Source organism: Trachypithecus francoisi, unplaced genomic scaffold (genome assembly GCF_009764315.1).
Source record: "Trachypithecus francoisi isolate TF-2019V2 unplaced genomic scaffold, Tfra_2.0 Lachesis_group10, whole genome shotgun sequence".
Taxonomy (NCBI): Eukaryota; Metazoa; Chordata; class Mammalia; order Primates; family Cercopithecidae; genus Trachypithecus; species Trachypithecus francoisi.
The window spans coordinates 49,827,763-49,840,731 of NW_022681455.1; the positions used below are offsets into that span (position 1 = coordinate 49,827,763).

General features: G+C 39.3%; 1 long non-coding RNA gene across 1 annotated transcript in view; it reads left to right on the forward strand.

Annotated features, from left to right (window-relative positions):
• LOC117087340 overlaps positions 1–12,969 on the forward strand; it is a 35,726-nt gene that overhangs the window by 22,291 nt on the left and 466 nt on the right. The window lies entirely within an intron of this gene.

The window sequence follows — 12,969 nt, forward strand, 5'->3', positions numbered from 1 at the left end:
CAGGGACCCAGTGGGAGGTAACTGAATCATGGGGATGGTTCTTTCCTGTGTTGTTCTCATGACAGTGAATAAGTCTCACGATACCTGATGGTTTCATAAAGGGGAGTTCCCCTGCACAGGCTCTTTTTGCCTGCTGCCATGCAAGAGGTGACTTTGCTCCTCCTTTGCCTTCCACCATGATTGTGAGGTGTCCCTGGCCATGTGGAACTTTGAGCCATTTAAACCTCTTTCCTTTATAAGTTACCCAGTCTCAGGTATGTTTTTCTTAGCAGTGTGAGAACACACTAATACATGTTCTCACAAATTATCTTAATTTTTGAAGCTACTTGAATCTCTTTCTTATAAGGGATAGAATTTGTACCCAGATCGATCAAAGAAATCACTGTCTGTGGCAGCTATAGCTTTACAAAATGTATTTCTTAAATAATAAGACTTGAAAATTAAAATTACTCCTTGATCCATGGGTTGCAGGATTGATGTTGTGTTAGCAGGCATGAAAATAGTATTAATCTCCTTGTACAACTACATTACAGCTCTTGGGTGACCAGTTGCATTGTCAATGACCAGGAACATTTTGAAAGCAATATTATTTTGTCAGCATTTAATCTCAACAGTGGGCATAAAATATTCAGAAAAACATGCTGTAAAAAAATGTTCCGGGCTGGGTGCGATGATTCATGCCTGTAATCTCAGCACTTTGGGAGGCCAAGGCAGGTGAATCATGAGGTCAGGAGTTCCAGACCAGCCTGGCCAACATGGTGAAACACTGTCTCTACTAAAAATATAAAAACTAGACAGGCATGGTGACGTGTGCCTGTAATCCCAGCTACTCAGAAGGCTGAGGCAGGAGAATCGTTGGAACCCAGGAGGTGTAAGTTGCAGTGAGCTGAGATCATGCCACTGCACTCCAGCCTGGGTGACAGAGCAAGACTGTGTCTCAAAAAAAAAAAAAGTTCAGGAAGATGGCTGATTAGAAGCAGCTGTGGTCTGCAGCTCTCATGGAGAAGAATGAAAATGGCGAGTGAATTCTATACCTTCAACTGAGGTAACCAGGTTAACCAGGTTCTCACTTTGGGACTGACTAGGTGGTCAGCATGACCCACAGAGAGTGAGGAAAGGCAGGTGGGGTGATGGCCCACCCAGGAGTGTCGTGGAATCAGGGGAACCCCTACCCCCAGCTAAGGGAGGCGGTGAGTGATTGTGTGACCTGGGCCAGGAAACCACATGTTTCTCATGGATCTTGCAGCCCGCAGATGAAGAGATCCCCTTGTGAGCCAATACCACCAGGGCATTAGGTTCAAAGCACAGAGCTGTGCAGACTCCTGGAGGTCACTCAGGCACACACAGAGACCCAGGAATTTTTGCATACTGGGGCCCTGGGAATTCTGGTGAGGCAGATCTGTCCATTCTCCTAGGAAAGGGGCTGAAGTCTGGGAGCCAAGTGGTATTGTTCAGCAGGCCTTGCTCCCAAGTTAAGACCCACTGGCTTGGAATTCCAGCTGGCCAGAAGCAGCAGGCTGGATACTCTATGAGATGTTCGAGTTCCCTGGAGGAGGGTCGGCTGCTATCTCTGCAACCTGAGTTTGCTGTTTTGGTCTGCCGGCTCCAGGGAGTCCGGGTGGTCCAGACCAGGAGCAATTCCCCAGAGCAGAGGACAGCTGCTGTGGCAGATCATGGCCAGACTGCTTTTTTTTTTTTTTTTTAATGGAGTCTCACTCTGTTGCCCAGGCTGGAGTGCAGTGGCACTATCTTGGCTCACTGCAACTTCTGCCTCCCGAGTTCAAGTGATTCTTCTGCTTCAGCCTCCTGAGTAGCTGGGACTAAAGGTGTCCTCCACCACACCCAGCTAATTTTTGTATTTTTAATAGAGATGGGGATTCACCATATTGGCCAGGCTGGTCTTGAACTCCTGACCTCGTGATCCGCCCACCTCGGGCTCCCAAAGCGCTGAGATTACAGGTGTGAGCCACAGTGCCTGGCCCAGACTGCTTCTTTAAGTGAGACCCCAGTCCATCCCTCCTCAATGTGCAGGGCCTCCCTTCAAGAATTTTAGTGACTCTCGCCAAGGTTTCATGGACAGAACTCTGGTCTTTCTGGGTGGAGTCCCTCAAGGAAGGGGTGGCCATCATCTTTGCAGTTCAGTGACTTACGCTTTCCTGCCTGCTGGATCTGGAGAGTTCAGGTGGTCTGGAGGAGAGGGCTTTCCCCTCAGTGCAGCATACCTACTCCACCAACGGGCAGCCAGACTGCTTCTTTAAGCGGGTCCCTGATCCCATTCCTCCTGACTGAGTGAGACCTCCCAATAGGGATCTCCAGGCACTTCCTGTAATAGCGTTTGGGGGCGGCATCAGGTCGGTGCCCTTCTGAGATGGAGCTCTAAGAGGAAGGTGTAGGCTGCCATCTCTACTGCTTTGCAGCTTCACTGGTAATACCTCCAAGTGCAGGGGGTACCCAGGTGATTAAAGTCTGGAGTGGACCCCCAGCCAACCACAGCAGCCCTACAGAAGAGGGGTCTGACTGTTGAAAGAAAAACAAACAAATAGAAATCAACAACAATAGCAGCATCAACAAAAAAGATCTCACACAAACACCATTCAAAGGTCAGCAACCTTAAAGATCAAAGACAGATAAGACCACAAAGATGAGAAAGAATCAATATAAAAATGTTGAAAATTGAAAAAGCCAGAGGCCCTCTTCTCCTCCAAATGATCACAACACCTCTTTATCAAGGGCACAAAATTAGGCTGAGACTGAGATGGCTGAATTGACAGGAGTAGGCTTCAGAAGGTGGGTAGTAATGAACTTCACTGAGCTAAAGGAGCATGTTCTAACCCAAAGGAAAGAAGCTAATAATCATGATAAAACATTACAGGAGATGATAACCAAAATAACCAGTTTAGAGAGGAATATAAATGACCTGATGGAGCTGAAAAACACAAGAAAACTTCACAGTGCAATCACAAGTATCAACAGCCAAATAGGCCAGGTGGAGGAAAGAATCTCAGAGCTTGAAAACTATCTTTCTGAAATAAGACAAGGAGAAAAGAATAGAGAAAAAAGAATGAAAAGACATGAACAAAACCTCTGAGAAATATGCGATTATGTGAAAAACAAATGAACAAACAAACAAACAAACCTATGACTGATTGGGGTAACTGAAAGAGACAGGAGAGCAGAACCAAGTTGGAAAACATACTTCAGGATGTCATCCAGGAGGACTTCAACCTAGCAATACAGGCTAACATTCAAATTCAGGAATTCCAGAGAAGTCCATAAGATACTCCACGAGATCAACCCCAAGACATCTAATTCTCGGATTCTCCAAGGTTGAAATGAAAGAAAAAGTGTTAAGGCAGACAAAGAGAAAGGCTAGGTCACCTACAAATGGAAACCCATCAGACTAACAGCGGACCTCTCAGCAGAAACTCTGTAAGCCAGAAGAGATTGGGGGCCAATATTCAACATTCTTAAATAAAAGAATGTCCAACCCGGAATTTCGTATCTGGCCAAACCAAGCTTCATAGGTGAAGGAGAAATAAGATCGTCTTCAGACAAGCAAATGCTGAGGAAATTCATCACCACCAGGCCTGCCTTTTAAGAGCTCCTGAAGGAAGCACTAAATATGGAAAGGAAAAACTGTTAACATCCACCACAAAAACACACTGAAGTACAAGCAGTTCTCGTGTCTCAGCCTCCCAAGAAGCTGAGATTACAAGTGTGTACCACCATACCTGGATAATTTTTGTATTTTCAATAGAGATGGAGTTTCACCATGGTGTCCAGGCTGGTCTTGAACTCCTTGCCTCAAGCAATCTGCCCACTCCAGCCTCCAAAAGTACTGGGATTATAGGTGTGAGCCACCACGACCTGCCAGCATTAATTATCTTAGTTAGATCTGGATAACTTGCTGCAGCTTCTCCATCAACATTTGCTCTTTCACTTCGTACTTTTGCTTTACGAAGATGGCTTCTTTCCTTAAACCTCCTGGAGCAACTTCTGCTAGCTTCAAACTTTTCTTCTGCAACTTCCTCCCCTCTCTCAGTCTTCATAAAATCGAAGAGGGTTAGGGCCTTGCTCTGTATTAGGCTTTGCTTAAGGAAATGTGGTTGGTTTGATCTGTCCAGACTACTAAAACTTTTTCCATACCAGCTATAAGGCTGTTTTGCTTTTATATTATTCGTGTGTTCATTAGAGTAGCACTTTTAATTTCCTTCAATAACTTTTATTTGCATTCACAACTTGCTAACCGGCACAAGAGGTTTAACTTTTGACCTGTCTCAACTGTCAACCTGCCTTCCTCGCTAAGCTTACTCAGTTTAGCCTTTTGATATAAAGTGAGAGACTTGTAACTCTTCCTTGCATTTGAATACTTAGAGAACATTGGAGGGTTATGACTTGGCCTCATTTTAATATTGTTCTGTGGAAATAGGGGGGTCCAAGGAGAGGACGACATATAACAACTGCCTATTGTTGAAGCAGTCAGAACACACACAATATATATTAATTAAATTTACCATCTTATATGGGTGTGGTCCATGTCACCCCAAAACTATTACAATAGCGACATCAGGGATCACTGGTCACTGTAGCAAGTATAATAATAATGAAAAAGTTGAAAATATTTTGAGAATTACAGTATTGTGAGAATGTGGCACAGAGATGTGAAGGGAGCACATACCATTGGGAAATGGTCCTTAGAGACTTATTTCATGCGGAGCTGCCAAAATCTTTAATTTGTAAAAAAAAAAAAAAAAAAAATGCAGTATCTGTACAACACAATAAAGTGAAGTGCAGTAAAACAAGGTGTGCTTGTATTTGTACACTTATGCTCATAGCAGCATAATTTGCAATAGCCAAAGGTGAAAACAACCCAAATATTCATTGACAGCCGAATGTATAAACCAAACGTGCTATATACACACAGTGGAATATTATTCATCCTTCAAAATAAATGACGTTCCAAAACATTACAACATGGATGAACACGGATTGAAGATATTATGTTGAGGGAAATAAGCCCGTTACAAAAGGACAAACACTATATGAGTACACTTATATGAGGTACCTAGAGTATCAAATTGATAGAAACAAAAAGCGAAATGTGGTCTCCAGGAGCTGAGGAAAGGGAAAATGAACAGTTATTGTTTAATTTGCACAGTTTCAGTTGACAAAGATGAAAAAGCTCTGTAGACAGTGAGATGGTTACAAAATAATATCAATGTACTTTATGTTCCTGATCACTAATGCTACATAATTTAAAAATGATAAATGGTAAATTTTATAGGAATTCTGCTATTGGAAAAGAGGCAGAAGCTGTTGTTTTTATTATTTACATACATTACAAATGTAACTTAAAAATGAGATTGATTTTGTGGCTTCTTGAGAAACCAAATGAAGAAAAACGGAACTAAGGGATGTCAATGATAAACACAGCCAAACATTAGTTAAATTGTTGAGAAAATACTTGAGTCGGTAATGACTATTGCAGTACGGAAAAGAATCCAGTGTGAACTCAAGTCAACTTAGATTCATACAGAGTGACTGGCATTATAAAGGGAGGGTGAGGAAATAGGGAGCGGGTGAGTGGAAGCTCAATAGTGCCAGAGAAATGAGAAAGAAAACAAATTTAAAAGTGGGGAGTTTGTCCATGGAAAACACACCTGGGTTTGCTAACTGGCACTAACTGGCACTTGTGGGAATTAGGCTACACTTTTCCCACAGACACAGTGACACAGGGACCCTAATCTTCAGGTGTTGGCTGAAACAAACTTTTGATGATCTTGAGTTTTTTCAGGAACGCACTTTAAGAAAGGCTAATATCATCCTACGGATGCAGCCTTAAACTGTTTGAAATGATCGAAGTGTGTTTTCAAGTCTTTATAGGCCAAAATTGGCAGGTATATTCAAGAAATAGGCTCCTTTGAGCCAGGCTAGAGTTTGGTAAAAGAGAATCTTTTTTAGAGGTTAAGCATCTTCTATAAGTCACATATTAAGGGAATTACACTTCAGTGGGATCTGAATTATAAGAGGAACTCAGTAGGTCAAGTGTAAGTTTGTAATAAGCCAGTCACTTAAAAATACATGTATTTGCTAACACACAGGCTTACCTTTTTATAAAGGTTACCTGCTATACTTTATGTCCATTCCCCACGCTGAAAATTTTTAGACTCATTGTACCAACCTTCAAATACATTTGATCATGAGACAGGATAAGATGACAATTGTATATTTCCTCGACAGACGTTTATTCTCTGAAAAAGAGAAACAGGGCTGGGCCACACTCTACAAGAATATTTTTCTCATTTTTATTTTACAAATGCTTCTCTGATCATCTAGGCAACATCTAGAGAGGGTAAACTCTGTTATATCCCTGTTGGCAATCTTCTTTCTTTCTCATTGATAAATGAGTATGTGGTGCTCAGGTTCAGTGATAAGTTGATAGCAGGAGATGATAAGCAAGCTTTGAAATCAGATCAACTAACCTTTCAGTCTCTGCCTCTTTCAAGCTAATGGACATAAGTGAAACCAAATCAGAGAAGCTTAAGAATTGTAACAGGGTCCATGGCTACTCTGAAGTCATTGTATTCATTATGTAAGGACCATGAGATAAGCATCTGTTCTATTTAACCATCCACCACCTGTGGTGTGAGCTTTTCATCCAGCATGGTATTCAGGAATGATCCTCCTTTCTCTGGGCCAGGGAAGATTCAAATTGTCAACTTATTGAACCCAGTCCCACACTGTTTCCCAGGGCCACAGTTTTTCAGTCCAATACTCACCCACCACTCCACCTCCTCCCACATCTCAAGTACTTTTTGGTAGAGTGGCCATGTCTTCCAGTTCAGAGTGTCCCAAGGTATGTGAAAACTAAATCCAGGAAGTCTACCTAATGATGGACTTGCCTTTCTCTACACAGTATTTGAGTTTCTTCTCTGAAAAACACCCTGCTACCTACACCAAGGAAATTAATGCGGCTAAGGAAAACACATGATGGTGTATTCATCTCCTGTCTTTACAACCACCACCAATAGCCAACTCAGCTTATAGTGTTGCTTCTCTGTGATAGGCAATGTAAGTCTTCAAAAGGCTATTCAGATTTCTGTCCCATTTTAGGAGAATATGAATTTAAGTAATTCAAAAGCCTAACATTCTATCACAAGGGATTGTGAAGAGAAGACAAGGAAGAGAAAGAACGTTAAAAAAAAAAAGAACTTTAATTTCCTGCCCTACCTGTTCATCCTCTATCTCTGGTAGTTCCCATCCTCAATGGGGTAGTGAGCTTTAGAAATATTTACATAGGTATGGGAGCAGCTAGAAAATTGGGAGTACTTGTATACTTTCCTCAGAGAATAAGGAGTAAGCAAACTTTGAGGGAAGACTTGAGTTAATGGTTTTACAATGTGTCCTTGGTAAATAAATCAAACTGCTAGAGCCCATGTCCTTTAATATGGCTTGGGTTAATAACTTTTCAGTTACCATAGAAATGGCACACAAAATTGCTAAGGGTGCTCAAGAGTTAACAAGAGGTAGAGAAAATCCAAGAGAGCAGTATTTTACTTTAATTTGCAAAGACAAATTTTAAAAAGTATTGTACTGCATTAGACCAAATTTGCTACACTGAATTCAAATTTATTTTTTTTCAAAATGTTTTTTCTTCACTATTTAGCAATAAGACTAGTGAGGAAAGTTAGCTCAATTCACAGAAAATAAACAAATCAATATTTTCCCTACACTTTTCAGTGTAATGGTAGCCATTTGGTGATCTGCAGAGTCAGGTTGGTAGGGCTGTGTTGAGCTGTGTCCACAGTGGAAAGCCACCACCACCTATTACTGATGAAAAACACCAGCCAGTCCTCTTAGTTCCTGCACCCAATGTTGCTTTCTAAAGTCCTTTAAGAGCTACTTTTACTTGCTGTGTATTTTTAAGGTGGATGTGTGATGAAATAAGGTCGTATATGTGTCTATATACAAGTAGTACACTTGAAAAATAAAAAAATAATTGATGAGCTACAAATGCTAAAGCATACAGTATGGTGAAATCATTTTGTCATATGAGTTTTGGAGAACAGCTAAAAGAGCTTAGTTTTATTCAGTTATGCTACTGAAAATTAATTTGTCAATGATATTGCTCAAAAATTACCAATAATCTGTAGATATAGAAGTTCCATTAGTACTTATTATTATTTTATAATGAAATATTCTTGTAGATACTTTTAATATCTAATAATAAAGTACTAATGGCTTTTCTGAAAACTAGCAGTGAACCTAATTTACATGGTTGTCACTATTGCCATGAGATGGGCTCACCTTTGAGCCCTTAAAAATGTTCTTATGGGTAGATCAGAAGAATTGCATATGGACAATTCCTAAAGCTAAAGAAATCCTAGTGGTAATACACTGTGGGTAGCTGAGATAACTGCATTGAGTGGAAACCATCTAAGCATCTAGCTACCTGTCCAGTCATTATTGCATTGCTCAAATATTCTATAATTTTTAGAGCTTTGATTCCCTTATCCTTGGTGACCTGAATTTGGAACCTATAAATGTGAATATTCAAATTAAATAATAATGATAATTTTAAAAACCTTGTGTATTAGGCCACATTTCACTGTGAAGTATGGGTACAAATGCAGATACAGACTGCATGATGTTACTTACTCTTGCCGGGAAATTAACAACCCCTGGAGAGTTTTGAGCCCAAAGATGGGCCATATATGAACCCACTGAATATCCCTACTTGCAATTTTCCACTCCTGTTTTTTGATCTGTATTAGTTTACACTACTTTGACATCATTCTGGCCTTTTGTGCAGCATCTTTACTCCAGTTCTATAGAGGAAAAGTAAATATCAAACACATGATCTTATTAAAATTTCCATGAGTCTAGATTATTTTTTACAATCACATCTAGCAATATCCTCAACTTATAAACTAAACATTTAAATAATGAAATTACTCTTAAATATTATGGCAGAAAAAATAAAACCTAGTTCCTTAAATTCACAAATTCAAAAGTTGATAACATTCAGATTAGCCTCTCTTTCTGATGTAGTAAAGACTTAAGGAAATGTTTTCAGTAGATCTACCAAGATAGAAATCCATCACATCATTTATTTGTAGTTTTACCTCTGACATGTTATTTTATCTCTTGATATCTCAGTTTTTTGACTCATAATTCATATTTAAACATTCGTTCAAAAGGTTTAATGTGATAATCAATGCCATATAATTATTATAAGACAAATCCTATACTATGTGCTGAATTAATAAATGGTAACTATAATTGGAAAGAAGTATAGTATTGGGCATCTATATTTAAAATTGTGAATAATAAAAATTGATAAGTAACACAACACACTAGAATCTGTTTCTAATTCTGCAAATATTTTTTCTTACTTTTTCCTCAGAGCAACTCCAAAATGGAGGTACTATTGTTATCTCCACTTACAAATTAGGAAACTGAGGTACAGATATGCTCTCAGGTACTTGTCAGCAGTAGTTGTTCTATAAGTAAGGTGAAAAGTAGAACCTCTTTATCATTAGGTATTGGATAAATAATCTCCCTAAGACTGTTTCATCCTCTCATTCTCTACATCAATTGAAAGGACTGCCACTATATTCACATGCAAAACATTACCAAAAAAAAGTGTGAACATTGTTTTTTCAATAGGATTTTATGTAAGTTATTTAGCTACACATTAGAATAATTTTAGAATGACAACCTAACTTAGAATTTCAGTATTTTCTCTTTTAGTGGAAGAAGTCTTAACTATATGTGTGTGCTGCCATCTGATGATAACTTTCTAGGACTACATTTCATGTTAATGAATTTACTAAACTACAAGATGAGTGAAATAATTCATTAGCCTAACACTGTGTAAAAACATGGTTGTCAGCTTTTATTTTTTTCATGCAAGAAAAGACACACTTGTTACAGCCTGTGTCTAAGGAACACAGATACAACATCACATTCAGTTCTCCCAGCCGAGGGAATATTATCACACTTGCTAATAAACATAACTTGCCTATTATTGAATACATATACTTAGAACAGGAACTTACCTAGTTAAATCCCAACTGACTGCTTGTTGTGGATGCTGTGCATCATCATTCTGAAGGGCATATTCACCCAGCAGCTGGGAGTCCTGCCCCGAAGCAGCTCTACTGTCTGCCCTTTCTGAAAATTGCCATAATCCCTTTGCTGGGCAAGCCCACTTCGAGAGCCGGTAGACATACATTTCAGGCTACCTTTCTCCAGTTCAGGACAACTCAGAAGAGCTTTCCTAGTTTTATAGCTTCCCATGGGATTAGCTAAGGCTTGTGTTGTGACTGTATCACAGACCAGTTTCTTCTTGTGCTTAACCTTGCTCCTTGACAGGTACATTGTAAAAATAAATCTGTAGATTGCCCCCTAATAAACATTCTGCATGCTAATCTCCATCTCAGAGTATGCTGATTACATCCAGGGTAACCTCCCTGTAACATGAATTGTATCCAGTTTGTACTTCAGACCACTTTGAGAAAACTATCTAGGATATTACCTCTGATTACTGTTGGTAAAATACTTCTGTTTTATGATACATCCAGGAATAAAGTCACAAATGGGTATTCATGGTTGCTGTACCAAAGCTATGAATTCCAGCTTTAACAAGTGATTTTATTTGATCAGGTTATCACTTTAGGTGATGACTTCTTTTTCTGTTTTCGAAAATCTCTGCAAGCAGTTATGTTTGGCCCTTCACTCTAACTGTAATTCTTTCAGGTTCACCCCACGCATCCCATGCATTGCTTATAAAACAGCTTATTCTCTTATTTTCTTTGAAATGTCACTCAGTTTTAGTGATAAACTTAATTTATAATCTTGTTACTATTTCATAATTTTGTACCTCGGTACTTGAATACATGCATTCTTATAATATTTTCTAATGTCTCCTTTGTATTCATCTTAACTCCCCAGTAATAAGGTTTCTAAAATCTTATTATTATTATTTTTTTGAGATGGAGTCTTGCTCTGTTGCCCAGGCTGGGGTGCAGTGGCTGGATCTCAGCTCACTGCAAGCTCCACCTCCCGGGCTTATGCCATTCTCCTGCCTCAGCCTCCCCAGTAGCTGGGACTACAGGCGCCCGCCACCTCGCCCGGCTAGTTTTTTGTATTTTTTAGTAGAGATGGGGTTTCACTGTGTTAGCCAAGATGGTCTCCATCTCCTGACCTCGTGATCCGCCCATCTCGGCCTACCAAAGTGCTGGGATTACAGGCTTGAGCCACCGCGCCCGGCCTAAAATCTTATTTTTAAACAAAAAAGAGAAACCTTACTTTTAAATGAGCTCATGTAAGGTTACGTTTTTTTTTTTTTATTCTTCAATCGTTTTAATACTAACTAGGAACATTCATTTGCTCTTCTGGCAACCAAGGAGTTTGGACCCTTTATGTCCTAAGGAAGAAAAGTGGCTAACAGCAGACTACCTGGAGCTGGCCCACTTCCACTGGAATATGGACTTCAGTGCTTATAACTTTGGATAAGGTGCTTGATTTTTCTGAATGTCAGTGTCATTATCTGTAAAATGGAGATGGTGGTATTATCTACCTCACAGGATTATTGGAAGAATTGAATGAGTCAATGTAAGAAGGTACTAGAAAATCGTCTGTCAACAAGCACCATATGCATGTTAGCTAAAATCCTTCCAACAGGAGAATGCTTATGATAGCTATTGATTTGCATTGTTTTGTTCAAATGCCTTTTTGAATTCTAAGATGACCAAGATTAAAATTTTGTCTTTATGTAATTTGCATGAAGAAGTTGTTCATTAGAATCACCCTGCAGGACCTGCACTATTTTCTAACCCTTGTTGCTCTAGGCCAGACCAGGGTTCAAGAAGCAGGTTGAGGGTGCTCATAAACCTGAGTGATGCTGCTGGCCAATTAATGTGAGACTAATTACCTCATGTGCCTGACTTTCCTAAATTGGTCTTGTGGAAGAATGTAGGTTTAGAATGGAAAGACAGTTTCTCTCAGCTTTTATGGAATGCAATGAAACTAGAGAGTAAATTTACCAACATTTATTTATCTGACAACATCAACAGGCGAAATATCTGGATATCTTAAATCTCAGATGAGTGTCTTAGCCTCTGGATTACTGCCCAATGAGGAAAGCTATGAAATGCATGGATAACTTGTTAATCAATATTTGCCACATGTGCTGGCAGCATCAGTATCAGTTGGGAGCTTACGGTGACCTCTATGTCAGACCTCTTGAATCAGAATATCGGAGAAGGGGGCCCAGGCAAGTGTGCTTTACTAAGTTCTTCAGAAGATTCTTGAAGACACTGAAGTTTGAGAAGCACTGTCTTAGGGTACATAAGCATGAAGCTAGACTGGCAGAAACTCTGTCATTGACTAACTGTGTGATGGTGAGAAAGTTGCTTACCTCTTCTGAGCTTCTATTTCTTCTTCTGTATCATGTTTGTTGTGAAGATGAAACTTTTAGCACATTGCAAGTGCATGGAACTTAACAAAAACTCAATAGACATTATTATTATTATTGCCAATATTGATGTTGCTGATTTTTAGGTCTTACCATCTACAGCATGTTGCTGGCTGGTGAAATGACTCCTCTCCTGAGGGTGTAATATGCATTAACAATTTCTTCTTGTACATTTGGTGATTCAATGTTTGTTATTTAAGTGGTAAAATTGTTCACTACATTTATTAAATATTTAAATGATAAATAATATAACTGCAGAGAAACAATGGATAAAAACTAAAAATACTACATATCAAGGCACCAGTTGAGATTGCTTTTAACAATTTTAGAATCCATGGTAGTAAATATACTGTAAATATATGTGCAGGTATATAGTTTTCCATGGCTGCACCTTATCTAAGTTATAAACATATACATTTTGCATAAATTCCTTATGTATGGTTTTTAAAAGCAAATTAATGAGAGGGCAGAGTTGGTGCTCATTACGT